Source organism: Eleutherodactylus coqui, chromosome 2, assembly GCF_035609145.1.
Source record: "Eleutherodactylus coqui strain aEleCoq1 chromosome 2, aEleCoq1.hap1, whole genome shotgun sequence".
NCBI classification, from domain to species: domain Eukaryota; kingdom Metazoa; phylum Chordata; class Amphibia; order Anura; family Eleutherodactylidae; genus Eleutherodactylus; species Eleutherodactylus coqui.
This window is the reverse complement of record NC_089838.1, coordinates 9074463-9092247: the sequence shown is the minus strand read 5'-3', so window position 1 is coordinate 9092247 and position 17785 is coordinate 9074463.

Sequence of the window (17785 nt, the reverse complement as noted above, 5' to 3'; positions counted from 1 at the left end):
CCCAGCGGTAAGGGATGTTTCTTTCTTTTAACGCCGTCAGGATGGGCTCCAGGGCTCTACGGAGCTGGAGGGTTCTCCTTGATAGGTCTGGCAACACTAACAGGTTAATGTCCTTGTAAGTTAGGGGACCTGTTTCCCGGATTCTTCTGAGGAGCTCTTCTTTGTCTCTGTAGAAGTGGATTCTGCAGATGACATCTCGGGGTCTTGCTGGGTCAGTGCTTTTAGGCCCCAAGGCTCTGTGAATCCTGTCGATCTCCATTGGGTTATCTTCGGGTCTGTTCAGGATGTCGCCGATGCTCTTTAATGCCCAGTTCTCCAGTTGAGCTGGTTCTACCTCCTCTCTTAAGCCTCTAATACAGATGTTATTTCTTATGGTGCGGTTCTCCATATCGTCGAGGTGGGTTAGGATGTTGGTGATTTGCGAGGAGAGGTCTTGCAAGATTCTGTGGTGTTCGGTGAGTTGTGACTGCAGTTGGATTTGCGCCTCCTCTGATTCGGTAACTCTGTGGCCAATATGTTTTATGTCGGCTTGCAGAGCTTTAATGGCTTGCATTTGTGAGCTAGTCGCCATTTTCAGTAGGGCATCCACTTCATTTCTTGTGGGGATGCTTTTTAGGTGGGCTTTCCAGTCCCATTCATTGTCGCTGGCAGCGTCGTCGTCATCCGTGTCTGTCTGCAGGGTGGGTTTAGGGTGTACCCGATGCCTGGTTCCATTTACTGGTGATGCGAAGGCTAAAGGGGGGGAGCTTCCGGGGTCTCCATAGGGCTGCTCGTCTGGGACGCCGCGTTCTGGGGGGGCGGGGGGGGGGGGGGGTTGCAGGGCTTGCTCTTATTGAAGTCTGGCTGCGGGCTTTTTCCCCTTGAGCTGATATGGTCAGGGGTGCGCTGGTTCTCCCCTCCCCCCTCTGGGAGCCTGGGCTCCTACTCACTCTGCTCTGTGTATCTCTGGTCAGTGTTTGCATTCCCTGGGACCGGGGTGCTGCAGAAGAGCTTCTTTTCTCCCCCTTTCCGGGGTCTCTGCATGCTGGAGGGTCTGGGGGAACACCTCTATGGGCCCGGGCTGCTGATCCCTTCTTTGGGATGGCGCCGGACATAGTGGGCGGAGCCTGCCGCGGGAGGCTCTTGGCCGGTCTGGGCTCCCTCTGGGGCTGTGGGGAAGCAGTCTTCTGCACTTTAGTGTCTGGGGGGCTTTTGTGACTGCTCAGCGCCGCTGGTGAGTACCTGGGAGCGGTCTGTGTGGATCCGGCTGCGAGCAGTGGTGTGGCTCCTCCCCCTTCTATGGGCGGCAGTGCCATCTTGGATTCCTCCATCCCGGCCGTCTCGGCAGGTGAGCCAAATATGCGTCCAGCGGTCCTGTGTCTTCATTTTCGGGAGTCCCCCGGTCTCCCTGCTTCTTTATACGGCCCATGGGATCTTTGCTGCGTCCGTGGATGCGATGTGAGTGTCTTTTTAGCCGGGGTCCAGCGGGAGCTCTGTGCAGGCAAGTCCTACTGCTCCATGTCCTAGGCCTGGGTAGGGCTTATTTTCAGGGTAGGCCTTATTTTCGGGAAAACGAGGTAGATCCTTTCTGCTGTATATTTAGGGCCTACATTGTGGTCACATATAAAGCGTTGGGTTGTTACTTGCAGTAAATTCCTCTGTTATTCCTCTTTTTTAAAAAGAAATTCAATAGAAATTTATTGAAAATAAAGAGTTTACAGCAGAGATAAGAGAAGAGATTCACCAAGATCCAAATTCATGAAGAAATCAGACATCTGAGAGGTTCATGAATTAAAGGGGTTGTCCGTATGGGCCTTATGTGAGAGGGTGAGACAGCCTCCGATATGTGTACATTGTTCTTGTTACTGTAAATAGTCCACTACTGTGTGTTTATTATTTGTCCACAAGAGGTCGCTGTTCTGCAGAAAAGATTTTGGTCAAGCTGTGAGGTGACAGGACCATGGTAGCCTGTGATTGGAGCACCCGTTGCCTGGTTACAGCGTGCGCACGGGAAGAGAAAAAATTAAAAAGCGTGCGTACACTGTGAGGGGACAGTTGGTCGAAAGAGCGATCTGAGTGGCGCTACGGAAGAGGGAAGGAGGTCGTATCCTGAAGGGACCGGAGCTGCAGCGGGTTCAGATTTTGACCAGATGCCCGCCGGATGGGAGAAGACTTGCTGCCGGGGATGTTGCTGAACAACCGGAGCGAGACTGGCTATTGTGTGTCCAATACTGGATGCCGCTGAGGAAGTGAGTAATGGCTCTCTGCTGTACCGCACGCTGCTCTGGAGGAGCCCCTCATCCGTCTAGACTTTTTGGCTGATCATACAGCAGGCCGGTCTACAGGCACGCAAGACACCATATTTTGGCGCCAAGTTACTTGGGACTGTGTCTTGGCCTGTAGTTAGATTAGGTAGGGTTATGGACCGTGTCAGGCCACACTTCAGCGGGATCGGTATAGTAGCTGGCAGGCCCCACTTCAGCGGGATCGGTATAGTAGCTGGCAGGCCACACTTCAGTGGGATCGGCATAGTGGCTGGCAGGCCACATCCAGCCGTCAGTAAGAAGCTTCTGGAGAACCTTCACCAGGCTATATGGCCGCTGTTCTTTATACATGTCCCTTATTGTATTGGGCTGGGGGGATAGAGTCAGTGTGGGTAAGTCTGTAAGCTGTTGTGCTGCACCGCCGGTACTCAGATCGCTCTCCCTTTCCTTTGTTCCTTAGTAGCGGTATTAATAGGTAACAAGGGGCCGGTTTATTTAGGCCTGCCCGCTAGGTAAAAGCATAGTCTATTATAGTAGCGCCCTTTGGGGAGTACAGCGCTGTACAGCACAAGGGCCTCCGCCATCTGGCTGAGTGTATGTGAGTTTTGTCGGGTTACCTATTGTTTGTGGTCACTTGGGCCACAGGGCTTTATTAAAATTCGGTTTGCACCTGAACTGGTGTCAGAGACGTTTTTCTTGTTTGTGACTTCGCTGTATCCTGGGGAGCCCACCCCGGTACACGGCTTACACTTACAATGCACTTTGAATCATACTTTGTACATTCAATATGAGCCATACAGAAGTTATATACTTACCTACAGCAGCGCCCCCCCCCCCATGTTGATGATCTCACCGTCCCTAGATCCAACAAATTCCTGCAGCCGGCTCCTCCCCTCATCGGGCATGTGCAGTAGAGATTGTAAGCCTGTGGACGAGCCTGGTACAGTTTGCAAATGCACAGTAGCTGCTGTCAGGCCGTGATCGTGCTTCTTTCCTGGACAGCCGCGGTGAGGATCAGAAGCGTCTAGCGGGGACTATTAAGCAGCAGATGGTAACTGTTACTGGGAGGGAGGGGGAAGGTGTGCTGACAGTGTACTTGTCGAAGGGGGGGAGTGCTGTCGGTGTACTTGTCGTGCCAGGGGGGGGAGGTAAGGGGTGCTGTTGGTGAACTTGTCGGGTGAGTTGGGGGTGCGGTCAGTCTACTTGTGGGGGTGAGGGGTGCTGTCAGGTCAGAGTACTTGTGGATGGGGGCTGCTGTTACTGTACTTGTGGGGAGGTGGATGGGAGTGTTGCTAGTGTACTTGTCGCACCGTGGGGGGTGCTGTCAGTGTACTTGTCAGGGGGGGAGCTGTTAGTGTACTTGTCAGGGGGGCTATTAGTGTACTTGTCGGGGGGGGCTGTCATGGCACTTGTGGCGCTGGGGGGGTTGGGGGTGCTGTCAGTGTACTTATCCTGGAGGGGCTAGGTGGAGGGTGCTACCGTAATTGTCAGGGGGTGAGGAGGGATGGGGGTGCTGTCATTGTACTTGTCGTGCAGGGAAAGGGGTGTCATTATCACGACTGGGGGCAGTGTCAAGGGGAGGGGAGGGTGGCGGCTGATGTCACTATTACCACTGGGGCAACTATTGGGGGTTACTAGTACTACTGGGACAGAAAACCCCTCCAAAAAACTAGTAGTCCCGCGCTCCTTATAGGGATGAAGTGTAAAATATATATATGTAGATATTTTCAATTTTCTATACAAGCACTTACTTCTTTTGGAGGTCCCCTCCTAGGAGACCCCACTTTGTCGAAAAATGAGCCTTAAGAAGTCTCCACCGGTGGGATATCAAAGCCACAGATCCTCAAGATGGCAGACACTGTGTCATCTGGAGGAGACGAAGTGGTGAGAAAGATGCGACTACGGCTGATGGTTGGAGTCTCCTCTGTTCTCTTGTGTAATCATGGTGACTCTTGGTTTCCCTGCAGCTGGATGGAGTCCTGCCTCAATGAGGAGCTGTGGCCCCATACGGAGCTGGAGGAGAGTCTGCACAATGGTGTCACCCTTGCCAAGCTGGGGCATTTCTTTGCTCCAGAGATTGTACGAGGACCACTGAGGAAAATCTTGTCACAAATCCAACGTTGTTTTATGTTGCTTTGAGGATATGGATGTTCCACGATTGAACCGGCTGCACAGAGTCCGACCTGAACCCGACCAAACTGGAACTTCAGTGTCCATCTTCTTCAAGAGAATTCGCCAAACATCTTTCTCGTCTGTATCATAGCTAATGGGGGCACTATTTCTACTGCGGCAATTGTAGAGGGTAACTGCCCCAACAGTGAAAGTGATTCCCAATAATTGCCCCAGCAATAATAGTGACTCCCAATATTTATTACTGCTGGGACAATTATTGAGGGTTTCTACCACTGCTTGGGCAATTACTGGGGGTCACTATTTTTGCTGTGACTATAGTTGTGGGGACACTATTACTGCTGTGGCTACTATTGTGGGGGCACTATTACTGCTGTAGCTATAATTGTTGGGGCACTGATGTTGCTGGGGCTACTATTGTGAGGGTACTATTACTGCTCTGGCTACTATTGTGGGTGCACTATTACTGCTGTGGTTATAATTGTTGGGGCACTGATGATGCTGAGGCTACTATTGTGGGAGTACTATTAATGCTGTGGCTACTATTGTGGAGGTACTATTAATGCTGTGGCTATAATTGTGGGGGCACTGATGCTTCTGTGGCTACTATTGTGGGGGCACTATTACTGCTGGGGCTACTATTGTGGGGGCATTATTGCTGTTGTGGCTACTATTGTGGGGGCACTATTGCTGGTGCAGCTGTAATTGTTGGGGCACTGATGCTGCTGGGGCTACTATTGTGGGGGCACGATTACTGCTGTGGCTACTATTGTGGAGGCACTATGTTACGTGGGAGCACTATGTTATCTGGGGGCACACTGTCGGGGCACTATGTCAGAGCACCGTGCTATGTGGGGCACTATGTTATATGGGAGCACTGTGGAAGCACCATGTGTGGGCATTATGTTATGTTGGGGCACTGTGTTATGTGGGTGTACTATATTATGTGGGGTCACTGTGGGAGTACCATGTGGGAGCAATATGTGGGGGCAGTCTGTGTGGGCACTATGTGCTCGCACTCAGGAGGCACTGTGGCGGCACTATGTTATGTGGGGGCGCACTGTGGGGGCAGCAAGTGGGAGCACCATGTTTTGTGGCAGCAGTGTGTGTGAGCACTATGTGGGCACTGTGTTGGGCACTATGTTATATGGCGGCACTGTGGGAGCACCATGTGGGGACACTATATTATGTGGGGGCGTTGTGTTATGTGGGATCACTATGTTATGTGGGGTCACTGGAGGGGGCAGTATGTGGGAGCACTATGTTAGGGAATGTGGGAGCACCATGTGGAGGAACTGTGTTATGTGGGAGCACTATGTTATGTGGGGGCACTGTGGGAGTACCATGTGGGGGCAAGTTGTTATGTGGGAGCACAATGTCATGTAGAGTCACTGGGGGAGGGCATTGTGGGAGTACCATGAGGGGGCACTATGTGAGAGCACTATGTAGGAGCACTATGTGGGGGACTGTGGGAGCACCATGTGGGGGCACTGTGTTATGTGGGGTCTCTTGGGGGGCACTGTGGGATTATCATGTGGGGCACTATGTAGATCCCCATGGGGGGGCACTGTGTAGGGGCACTATGTTATGCGGGGGCACTGTGGGAACACTATGTGTGGGCACTATGTAGGTGTATTATTTGGGGGCACTATGTGGGAGCACTATGTGAGGACAGTGTGGGAGCACTATGTTATGTGTGGGCCCTATGTGGGGGCACCATGGGTGGCACTATGTTATATGGAGGCACTGTGTGTGCGCACTATGTGGTGGCACTGTGGGTGCACTGTATGGGGGAACTGTGGGGGGGCACTGTGTGAGAGCATGTGGTGTTACTTTCACATTTAATTACTTTCAATGGGAGAGGATTGCAATCTCCTGCTACTGCTCTGACAGCTGTAGCAGAAGATTCCTTCATCTTCCATTACTGGACACTGTAACAATGGTGTAACAATGATGCGACACTGCTGTCCAGTGATCAGGGGACATGCCGGCGAGATGAAGGAATCTCCTTCTACAGCTGTCACAGCTCTAGCAGAAGATAGCAATCTTTTATCATAACTTTTAATGGGAGAGCATCACTATCTCCTGCTAGAGCTGTGACAGCTGTAGCAGGAGATTCCTTCATCTCCCCGGCATGTCCCCTCATCACTGGACACTGGGACACTGTTATCACATCATTGTCACAGTGTCCACTGATGAGGGGACATACCGGGGAGGTGAAGGAATCTCCTGCTACAGCTGTCACAGCTCTAGCAGGAGATAGCAATGCTCTCCCATTGCTTTGAATGAGGCTGGTGCGCTGCCGGCTCCATTGCAAGCAGTGGGGACTCGCACGGAGGGAGACAGCTATATCAGGCCATCCCTCACAGCCCGATATCGCTCTCCCCATCACAGTGTGCGTCTCTCATAATGACGCCGGTCTTCCATTCATGTGACGGGCATAATCGGGAGTGCACACACTGAGGAGGAGAGGGAGCAGTGCATCATGGGAACTACCTCGGCGTCACCATCTGAAATATTTACTCTACAGGGCATTAATGAAAATAACATCACTTTGGGCGGCCGGACAACCCCTTTAAGAAGAAAATGTGGCAAAGAAACGAGAGTGAAAATAAGTCATCAGCATTTTATCTTCACATTGGTGGACATGTGATGCGGGACACATCGGCATGTAATAAGATGCTGCCGCACGATTCTGGCCCCATTTACAGCCCAGAGATTTTGCATATCCCATTTGTGTCTGCCAGTTAGACAATCGGCATCCTGCCAGCCGGTGGGGGGGGGGGGGGTTGATGTTCTTGGGTGAAACCAGGAACCTAAATATATGAATACATTATCAGCACAGCACAAGGCCAGGTTTACATCTGAGCTAAACATTTATCCTCCTCTGTGCCATCATAGGAACAGAAAACCAACCATGACAGGCGGCCCGATGGGTCACATGATGGACATAGTAGCCATTACTCTTCATGTTACCAGTGGTAATAACGCTGCATTGTTTACAGTAGAATTGATGGAATCTTTGATGGAGGCTCCAAAGGCAATTTGTAACGCAGATTAAAGGGGTTGTCTGACTTAAAGGTTTCTTTTATATTTGTGTTCCTCATGCTTACAAGTAATAAACCAGCTCATGCCCCTCCCCCGCGGACCGGTCCGAGTCCTCTCGCTGATGTAATGATTACAAGCTGTACTAGACTATTTACAGGACGTCACAGGCTGCTGCAGCCCGTTAACAATCCAGAATTGTTCCATCCTCAGAAAGTGAAAAGGTAGATACTGGAAGTATTGCCGAAAACTAGATAAATTGCAACCAAAATACTCCCTTCTGCGAGAATCTAAGGATGCTGTAAGATGGATTGACTTGGAGAAACCGGCAGCAGTCATAACAGTGTGGTTTTGAAGATACTGGCTGGCTTATATGTGGGGTCTGATATGACCATTGTTAGATAATGCCGCGTCATACAAGAATGGTTTATGGAAAATGATGATACAACTTGAAGCTCCTGGGATTGCAGAGGGGCGCCATGTAGAACGTAGCAGGAACACCGTTAATCTTCCCGTAGATACCAAGAGTGACAGCTCGCTTGCCAGCAGCATCTGCTTTTCTGTTTCCCTGTGCAATGAGTCTCCCTTCTGATTTTCTTTACAGTGAATGACTGCCACTTGAGTAGAGGCCCACACATCTTCTAACAGTTCCAGAATGAGAAGGGTGTTAATGCAAACCAATATTTGTTATACAATATGCTGTTGGGGTCCAAATTCATTTATTAGAGATAAGCTGAGCTCAGGAGACTAAAGGCCCATTTAGACATAACGATTATTGCTCAAAATTCACTCTAAAGCTGTCTTTTGAGTGATATTTGTTGTGTTTAAATGTGCCCATCTTTCACTGTTTGACCGAACAACGGTTTTCAGTTCTGCCTAAAAATGTCATTCAGCAGAACAGCTAATATGCAGGACCACTTGCTGTGCTCTGCCCAGGAAGAGCTGATTACAGTTGATAACATTTTTACAGCTGTCAGCCCCACCAGCAGAAAAGCGGATAAGTAGGACCGCAACCTGTGTCTGCTGCCCATGGTGCTGAATTTGCCACAGGGAGCCCATGGCTGAACAATAGAGCTAATTACAGAGCTCAGACCTCCTGCCGAGTTCTGTAACAGCTCCAAGAAGCTCATTTGCATGCAAATGAAGCTAATAAAGTAGAAATAGTAATTAGTGCCTATTAGTACTTTGTGCAAAACGATACCTGATCTTTCAATCTTTTGAAAGATATCTGTGTGCATAAATGGGCCTTAACATTACATCACACAGCTGAAGGAAAAGCAGTGCAGACGCAGTAGAATCCTACATGATTAACTTCCCAGAATACAAAGATACAATAATTGTTTAGAGAGAGACAGGAGAACAGGGCGCAAAGACCTGAGACATTCAATCTAGGTCCTTGGAATGTTCTAATCATAGAACATGGAATCATATTCATTTCACTAACAGGGGCATGCTTCACTTCTTGACCCGCTGAAATGATCAGACATTTTTCTTTCCTTCTAGTTGGCTCCTGCACAAGTTGGGTAAGGTAGTTATCTTTAATTGTTCTCAATAATTTATCACCTCTCTGAGATTTGCAGGTTTCGTTTTCCCATATTATATCCGGATAATTAATGTCCCCCATGATAATTACTTTGTCACGGTTTGACACCTCTTCTATCTGTCTTAGTAGTAAGGTTTCAGTTTCTTCTGTTGCTTTTGGTGGCCTTTAGAAAACCCCTACCAGGATTTTGTTCTTTTTTTCTCCCTGTATTTCTACCCATAGAGATTCCACGTGTTCACCTCCTTCCCTCATATCCTCCTGTAGCCTCGGCATTAAGTACGATTTAACATACAGACATACCCCTCCCCCTTTCTGGTTTCCACAGTCTCTTCTGAAGAGGTTGTAACCTTATAAATTCACCGCCCAATTGCACTTATCATCAAGCCATGTTTCCGTTATTCCGACTATATCATAGTTTTCATCCGTCATTCTCGCTTTAAGCCCACCCCCTTTACCGATCAGACTTCTTGCATTCATAGCCATACAATTTATACAGTTTTTTTTGTTCTTTAAATTCATTTTGTTACTAATGGTACTATTGGCTGATCCGACAGTTCTGCCAATAGTACCATTAGTAACAAAATGGATTTTGTCAGCCAGTGGTGATCTTTGGCATCCATCAGAGTTAGGACAGAATGTGGTACCCGTACCGTAAGATCTTGACCCAGGGTTAGTTTGTCAGCCTCCATAACCAAGGTTGGGAGGCCATCCCTTGGCCACATTGTCAAGTTGTTTGGAGAGATAGGCAACAAGTTGATGCCATGATCGCATCATCTGGGTGAGAACACTGATTGTCAGTCCCTTCTTCTCATGAACATACACAATAAATGGTTTCTCCAGATTAGGCAAGGCCAGTATGGGTGCTTTTAGTAGAGCTTGCTTGATGTTGTCATAGGCCCTTGTGTGTTCCTGCTCCCAGCAGAAGGGGGAATCTTTACCTGCCTTTGTCACGTCAAAAAAGGGGTTTGGCCATTTCAGCAAAACCAGGTATCCATATTCTGCCGAATCTGGCAACTCCAAGGATTTCTCTGACTTCTCTTCAGGTGGCTGGTACAGGGATATTGCAGATGGCCTGTTTTCTTTCAACTCCCAGTTGTCTCTTCCCTTGTGAGATGTGAAATCCCAGGTACTTGACAGTTTGGCAGATCTGTGCCTTCTTCCTTGACACTTTTTATCTGGCTTCATAGAGATGACGAAGTACTGTCTCAGTGTTCTGCAGATATCACTCAGAGGTAGATTCTGTTATGAGGAGGTCATCCACATACTATAGCAATACATTGCCTGGCTGGGAAGGGATAGAGAGTTTCCCTAGGTCAGTAGCAAGTGCTTCTCCGAAGAGCGTGGATGAGTTCTTGAACCCTTGGCACAAACAGGTCCAAGTAAGCTGGTACTTTTCTCCAGTTCTTGAGTCTTTCCATTGGAAGGCAAAGATGAGCTCACTGTCCTCTATTACCCTGAAGGTGAAGAAAGCGTCTTTCCAATCCAGCACAGTATAGTGAGTTGCTGCTCCCTGTATCAGTTTAAGCAAAGTGTATGGCTTGGGCACTGTCTGATGCAAAGTAACCACAGCTTGATTTACCGCTCTGAGATCTTAAACTGGATGGCACTCTGTTGTTACAGGCTTCTGTACAGGCAAGAGGCAGGTGTTTCAGGGTGATTGACATCTCCTCAGGATAACATATGTAGTGGCCCAGAGTTAATGAGGTCCCCTCTAGAATGTTCTATGTTTGTCTCGTGCACTGTCTTGTTTGTAGAATGCATCAGGTTTATGTGTATTGGATGGCTGCAGGCATGAAAGGGTTAATGTCTGGAAAGTGTATCATTTTGTCTGGTGTGGTATAAAAGTATAGTCATGTGATGCGTGGTAAGGCTGCCCCTGTCTAGCTTTCTGTTTCGGCAGTCATGGTCAGCCTGTCGGTCTGCTGCAGCTGTTGCTGTTGTCCAGGCCGGAGAGAAAAAGAGAGCGAGTCGATGTAGGACTCAGTCTGCCTAAGTAAGAGAACCGGATGATTAGAAAATGGAAGAGTCCGAGAGGCGGTCCGGGAGAGAGGAACCGTTAGCAAGCGAGAGAAATGTTAGTGACTGGCAGGAGACAGAGAGAGAGTTGCCGGGAGAGACAGAACTGACAGATCATTGGGACTGTGGTTGAGTAATGCCCGAGGGTCCTCCCTGATCCAGCACTGTTCTCACAGTGTGTTTACTAGTAGAGATGAGTGAGTATACTCGCTAAGGCACATTACTCGAGCGAGTAGTGCCTTAGCCGAGTATTTCCCCGCTCGTCTCTAAAGATTCGGAGGCCGGCGGGGGGCGGGGAGCAGGGGGGGGAGAGCAGGGTGAAACGGAGGGGAGATCTCTCTCTCCCTCTCTCCCCCCCCCCGCTCCCCGCCGCAACTCACCTGTCACCGGTGCCGGCCCCCGAATCTTTTGAGACGAGCGGGGAGATACTCGGCTAAGGCACTACTCGCTCGAGTAATGTGCCTCAGCGAGTATATTTGCTCATCTCTATTTACTAGTTAAGTCTGTTGTATTGCTGTTTGTCTAAACAGACTTAAGACAACGAGCAGAACTGAATGTTACTGGTTCCTGTTCAGAAAAGTGTACCTTGTGCGTGGACTACTTTATTTCCCGGAATTGACATTATAGGGCTCCACCGAAAAGGAAGGAACGTTGGCATCACAAGTGACAAGTTAGATTACAGGCAACCATGGTTACTAGCTCAGGTTCCGAATTACTTTTAAGGAGGAGATGGTAGCCTTGCCCCTTGACAAGGTTAAGACTCTACCCCGCTGTTTCCTCGGCTGAGGGCCTGCTCCTCGGATGCTGCACATACTTTGCAAACTTCTCCAGATGCAGTGCAATGCTATGGCAGGCAGCAGATGGCGTACGCTATTGCTTCATGGACACCAATTGTGCCCCTGGTTTCAGCTGAACTGCGACTGGGGGTATATTCTGAGCGAGTCCTGGTGGATTATCTTCCGCTCATACTCCTGGTATTTTCATTACTTGGTCCAGGGTGGGTCCTGAGTAATCTGGCTCATGAATGACAGGAACTGTGAGTGAGAAGATGCGGGCAGGAATTGGAACATCTTCTCCAAGTTGTAAAGTCATCTGTCCGTCCGGTTGAAAGGATACTTGGGCCTGTAGTTTTGTCAACATATCCTGTTCCAACAGTGGTTTTGGACAGTCTGGTAGATACAAAAATTGATGAGTGACTTCTTTGTCTCCCGCGGTGCATTGTGGTGGTACAATAAAGTGATGCTTCCCGCCTTGTCCAGTAGCTACCACAATCTGGGCTGTTCTGTATGAAAGAGGTGCTAGTTGTTGGGTTATAACTGCCCCTCTGTGCATATGAATGAGGTGGGTCATTGTACGGGAAGATAAGGAAATGCCTTTTTAATGGCGTAGAAGCGTTGAATCATTTAGTGAAGACTTTATTTTTGTTAATAGGGGTGTAGTGTTGTTTTTAATGCGTTTCTTGAAATAAAATGATATCCACGCCATGTTTCTCTAGTGTGAGACAGTGACTGGCAAAGTGCTGGAGGGCCGATACATTTCGCCTAGGATGCTCTCCTATGCTGCTTTATGGAGCACTTGGGCAGATACGTGCCCCCGAGCAGCCTGGGCTCGGTGGAGGAAGCCGGCAGTCAGGTGTCAGTAACATTAAGTTACTGCCATGTTGTAGTATGTAAGTGGCTCCAAGCCACATAATCCGGGCCGGCTTTTCCTGGAGTGGTCAAAGCGAAGGGTGGGATGGCCACTCCCACGTACCAGGTGAGGCTGGTACCAGGCCTTATAAAGCCTGGGCCTACATGCCCTAGAGGGGAGAGCTGAGACCTCTACAGGTCTGAGAGCCTGGCTGGTTGTACGCATTAAGCATTTGGTTTGCAAGTGAGTAGACAGGGTTAATCTATGTCTAGTCAGTGCTCAGACGAGCAGGAGTTATTTTATGTTGGCCTGATGTTAAGGCCTGTGTTTTTGCTTTGCTTGTACTGAAATAAACCAAAGCAAAGCCTGGACTACAGACTGTATCTCGTGTGTCACTGTCTCTGACTGTTTATGCCCAGGTTGCTACCGATCCTAACGCTTATTCCTCACACATGTTGTTTGGATGCGGGCAGCGGTCTTAAAGAGACACACACCTATTAATGGACATACTGCTACAGCAGCTGGAGAACTGTTGCTAAGGGCAACCGCCCAAGGGATTGACGGGAGAGTGCTGTAACCCCATGTCCTGGGTGAAAGCTGCAACGGCGCAGCAACCCGATACGGCCAAGATGGAGGACCTGATGAAACAGTTGACGCTGATGACGGCGACCCAGCAAAAGGTCCATGAGGAGGCCATGATAGCTCAGGCTGAGACTAATGCTCTCCTGGCAGAAGCCAATCATTTAGCCTTGCAGGAGCAACAGCGGGTTAACCAACAGCTGCAAGAACAAGTCCTGGCGGTGGTGCAAAGTGTGCAAAGGTCGTCTGGTTCGCTCCTCACCACCCGTACCGCGGTACAGATGGCCCTACAAAAGATGACGGCCACCGATGACATTGAGGCCTATCTCGCGGTCTTTGAAAGAGTGGCAGAAAGTGAGAAATTAACGGCGCCTCAATGGGCTGAGGTAGTAGCGCCTTTCCTGACGGGAGAACCACAAAAGGCCTATTTTGACCTCAGTGAGCAGGATGCCAAGGACTATAATAAGCTCAAAGGTGAGATCTTGGCGCGCTTGGGCGTGGACACCCATGTGCGGGCCCGATGTGTACACGCCTGGACTTTCGCGGACGACCTGCCAGCTCGCTCCCAGATGTACGACCTGTTCCACCTGGTGAGAAAGTGGCTGCAGCCGGAGGAGCCATCCCCGGCAGAGATCATACAGAAAGTGGTTCTGGACAAGTTTATCCGCTCGTTGCCCCCTGCAATCCAGCGCAGGATGGGACAAGGGGGTCCCCAGGACGTGGAACAACTTGTGAGCCTCGTCGAGAGGTATAAAGCCACGGAGGACTTATTGCAAGGCGTGCCTCCTGGACGCTCCAACCCCGGGAACAGCAAGACGACCGGAACCCCTGGTAAGACTGTTCCGTATGTAAGGGGTGTCAAAAGTGTCCCAAAGGGAGGCGGCTCAGAGGGGGATCGTTTGGGACAGAGAAGGAGCCCCAAATGGTCAGTCTGGTCCCGGGTAGAACCCCAAGGAGACCGGGCCCCCATATGGTGTTGGCGCTGTCATGAGCCTGGGCATCTTGTTGCCAACTGTCCCCTCACTGTGGAGCCCATGGACTGTGACTCTGCCCGGCGGAGGTTGATGTTCGCTCGGCCAGTATGCTCTGCTGAACCGGTGTCAGAGACTGATCGGCCCTTATGCCACATAAAGGTGAACGACTTTGCGGTGACAGCTCTACTGGACTCGGGGAGTTTGGTTACGCTGGTGCACTCCAGCTTGGTTGACCCCACAACCGTCACCGGCCGTCGCATGGGCATTGTGTGTGTGTGTGTGCATGGGGACACCAAGGAGTATCCTATTGCCCCGGTGAGACTTGAGACTCCGTGTGGACTTGCCACTCATGAGGTGGGCGTCGTAAAGTCCTTAATGCACACCGTGATCCTCGGGAGAGACTTTCCCCTATTTTGGGACTTGTGGCGAAACCGAGGGTCGTCTGCAAATAAGGTTCATGATGATGCCAATATGTACGATGTGTGCCCCGAACCGTTTGACCCTGAGGGTACGGTTCCGGCAGTAGGGGTGACCCAAGAGAATGGGGATAACTTTCCCTTAACGGTACTGGCAGGTGAGACTGAGGTGCAGGACGAAGTGGTTGCCATGCCTGACTTAGAGGTCGCACGTGTGAATTTCGGAACCCCCAAGACCCCACCTTAGTAAAAGCCAGGGAAAATGTTAAAGTGATAAATGGGGAGCCTCAATTCCCAGGGGCTGATGTAGTGTTCCCACACCTGGCAGTCAACCAAGAATTGTTGTATCAGGTTGACAAGGTCCGTGGGGAGGTTGTGGAACAGCTGGTGGTACCTCAGCCTTATCGTGGGATGGTCTTAGACCTGGCGCACAAGCATGTGCTAGGAGGTCATCTCGGGAGCGAAAAAACTAGGGAACGCGTTCTTCAGCGGTTTTTCTGGCCCGGGGTACATGGTGATGTAAAACGTTACTGCGAGTCATGCCCAGAGTGCCAAATAACAGCTCCTATGCCCCATTACCGGAGTCCCTTAGTGCCCTTGCCCATTATAGAGGTGCCGTTTGAGCGGATCGCTATGGACCTAGTCGGACCCTTGGTAAAGTCTGCCCGGGGTCACCAACACATATTAGTGGTTGTAGACTACGCCACCCGTTACCCCGAAGCCATTCCTTTGCACAATACTTCATCAAAGGGTATTGCAAAGGAACTACTTCATATGTTCTCCCGCATGGGCATACCAAAAGAGATCCTGACGGACCAAGGAACCCCCTTTATGTCAAAGGTCATGAAGGAATTGTGTAAGCTGCTGAATATTAAGCACTTACGGACGTCTGTGTACCACCCACAGATGGATGGTCTTGTTGAGAGATTCAATAAGACCCTAAAAAGCATGCTAAAAAGGGTAGTCAATAAGGATGGGAAGGATTGGGACTGTCTGCTGCCATATTTAATGTTCTCAATCCGTGAAGTCCCACAATCCTCCACTGGGCTCTCTCCCTTTAAATTAGTTTATGGTAGACATCCACGGGGGCTCCTTGATATAGCCAAGGAGACCTGGGAGCACGAGTCCACCCCCTACAGGAGTGTTATTGAACACATCTCCCTCATGCAAGATCGAATTGCGGCAGTCATGCCCATTGTTAGGGAACATTTACAGCAGGCCCAAGAAGCCCAAAGCCGGGTATATAACAGGTCCGCCAAGGTGAGACGCTTCAACCCTGGGGATCGGGTACTAGTGTTAGTGCCCACCCTAGAAAGTAAATTCCTAGCAAAATGGCAAGGGCCCTATGAACTAATCGAGAAAGTCGGAGAGGTAAACTATAAGGTGTACCAGCTGGGTAGGCGGAAGCCAGGACAGTTGTACCATGTAAACCTAATTAAGCCATGGAAGGACAGAGAAGCCCTGACTGCAGTGAGAACCCCCCATGGTGGGATCCCAGAGGTATGTGTATCAGGGTCCCTGTCCAAATCCCAACAGCAAGAGTCTAGGGAATTTATACGACTTACTTCAGATGTGTTCTCCGATATACCAGGGCGTACTGGTGTCATAAAACACGACATCATAACTGAGCCGGGGTAAAGGTGCAGTTGAAACCGTACAGGGTTCCAGAAGCCCGCAGACGAGCCATCTCAGAGGAGGTCAAGAAAATGCTAGACCTCGGAGTAATTGAGGAGTCGAAAAGTGAATGGTTCAGCCCTATCGCGCTGATACCAAAACCTGATGGCTCTCTGCGCTTCTGTAATGACTTCCGGAAGCTAAATGATGCGTCAAAATTTGACGCATACCCAATGCCGAGAGTGGACGAGTTAATTGAGAGACTGGGTCATGCCAGATACTTTTCCACTCTCGACCTTACTAAAGGCTACTGGCAAGTTCCCCTTACAGAGAGGGCGAAAGAAAAGACTGCGTATGCCAAAGATTGATGGATATCATACTCAAACCCCATCGTCAATATGCGTCAGCATATTTAGAAGATATCATCATCTTTAGCGAAGACTGGGACAGCCATCTACCCAAGGTACAGGCAGTACTGAACTCCCTTAGAAAAGCAGGGCTCACAGCAAACCCAAAGAAGTGCGCCTTGGGTCTCGAAGAAGCACGATACCTGGGGTATATAATAGGCAGGGGTATTATAAAACCCCAGGTCAATAAAGTTGAAGCCGTTCAGGACTGGCCACAACCCACAACTAAAAAGCAGGTGAGAGCCTTTTTAGGCATTGTGGGGTACTATAGGCGGTTCGTGCAAAACTTTGCTAGCATAGCAGCGCCCCTAACAGACTTGAGCAAGAACAGTAAGTCAGTCATGGTTAAGTGGACCCCTGACGCAGAAAAAGTGTTCCAAGAGCTAAAACGGGCCCTCTGTAGACGTCCAGTGTTGGTCACACCTAATTTTAAAAGAAAATTCGTTGTTCAAACAGACGCGTCCGACGTGGGACTGGGAGCAGTTCTGTCCCAAGAAGTAGAGGGAGAGGAACATCCCGTAATTTATCTGAGCAGGAAGCTCACGCCACCCGAGAAAAATTACAGCATTGTTGAACGGGAGTGCCTAACGCTAATCCCTCACACAAGGTAATGCAGTTCGTAGAAGCGTGGTAAGCACTTCCCTCTTGACAGCCGCCTCACTTCGGTGTGTAGGAGTAGACATTTGATTCTTCATCGTGGTCTTGACAGAGCGGAAAAGACGTTTATTCAAAAGAGTGCGCTAATGTTGTTAACAGCATTAACTACATAGCGCAGAGAATCATGCAATCTCTCACATACATGTTTAGCAATAAGGTGCTGCCGATGGATCACACAGCGGACTGTTATTATGCCAGGAATACCAGATTTAAAATGGGCTATAAATCTGCGATATCCATATTGATGGCTTTTCTTCTTCTCAGCCATTTCTATAAAGTATGCTTCAATAATGCACTGCTTATGTCGCTCTATCATATAATGATGGATGACGTTTATAACTCCATGACTCCGCTACAGATCAATCACACTGGATAACCTAAAGAACTACCTAACCTGCTGTATTCCATTATGCCGCTGATTGGCTGGAATTTTTAATTGTGTGGGTCTCTGGGAGTTGTAGTTTATATCAGTGGTCTGAAAAGATACTCAGCGTCTACTAACACTACAACTCCCAGAGACCCACACAAGTGA